At 37.6% G+C, this 788-nt stretch overlaps 1 protein-coding gene across 1 annotated transcript in view; it reads left to right on the top strand.

Annotated features, from left to right (window-relative positions):
• Positions 1-788, top strand: part of LOC106876332 (androgen-induced gene 1 protein) — an 8,366-nt gene extending 7,578 nt beyond the window's left edge. The window contains exon 2 of the mRNA XM_014924835.2: positions 483-788. The gene's annotated coding sequence lies outside the window, so the exon portion shown is untranslated. The remainder of the gene's footprint in view (positions 1-482) is intronic.

Raw genomic sequence — 788 nt, 5'->3', positions numbered from 1 at the left:
ATATGTACGTATGTATGTATGTATGTATGTATGTATGTATGTATGTAGATACACGAAGGATGCTGAAAAGCTCCTGGTTTTAAGTTTGAGTAAAACAAAATACATGAGGATCAGTTAATTATGATTTTATTCAACATATTCCCCTCTCAAATTCACCTACTTATTGCAGCGATCCTTCAGCTTTTGTAAACCCTGTAAAAGAACTCGGAAGGTTGGGCCTCCAACCAGGCCTTTTGGGACATCGTAAAAGCCAGTAACTTTTCAGTACCCTCTCGTATATATATTACTTTTTATACTTTTGTTTGTTCCAGTCATTTGATTGTCGTCATGCAATATTGGGGCTTTAGTTGAACGGATCAATCCTGGTACTTATTTTTAAGCATGGTATTAGTATCCGTAAAAGCAAGCAGGGTGAAACGGATTGAAATGAATGAAAAAAAAATGAAAGACACAATACATACATATTCTTTTATTCGTTTCAGCAACGTGGCTGTGGTCATGCTGGAGCACCATCGTGATTTTGTACATTTTCTTTGGCTGACTTTTTAGGATGGTAAGATTTCATATTATCACTCCTGTATGTGCTTTTCCGTCATCTATACTTCATGCCGGGCAATCGGTTCATCTGATATCGTAGAGAATAGAATCACCAGTTCCTTTTTGAAGACATCCACATCCACATTGCACATGTTTCTTTTTTTTTTTTGCGGGGTATTGAAGAGCTGTGAGGCTTTGAACCCCCAACCTATTTACAGTACCTCCACTGACACTAGATGGTTTAGTGCAGT

This window comes from Octopus bimaculoides, chromosome 12 (assembly GCF_001194135.2).
Source record: "Octopus bimaculoides isolate UCB-OBI-ISO-001 chromosome 12, ASM119413v2, whole genome shotgun sequence".
Classification (NCBI taxonomy): domain Eukaryota; kingdom Metazoa; phylum Mollusca; class Cephalopoda; order Octopoda; family Octopodidae; genus Octopus; species Octopus bimaculoides.
The sequence above is the reverse complement of the archived record's forward strand: the minus strand, read 5'-3'. Positions and strand labels throughout refer to the sequence as shown.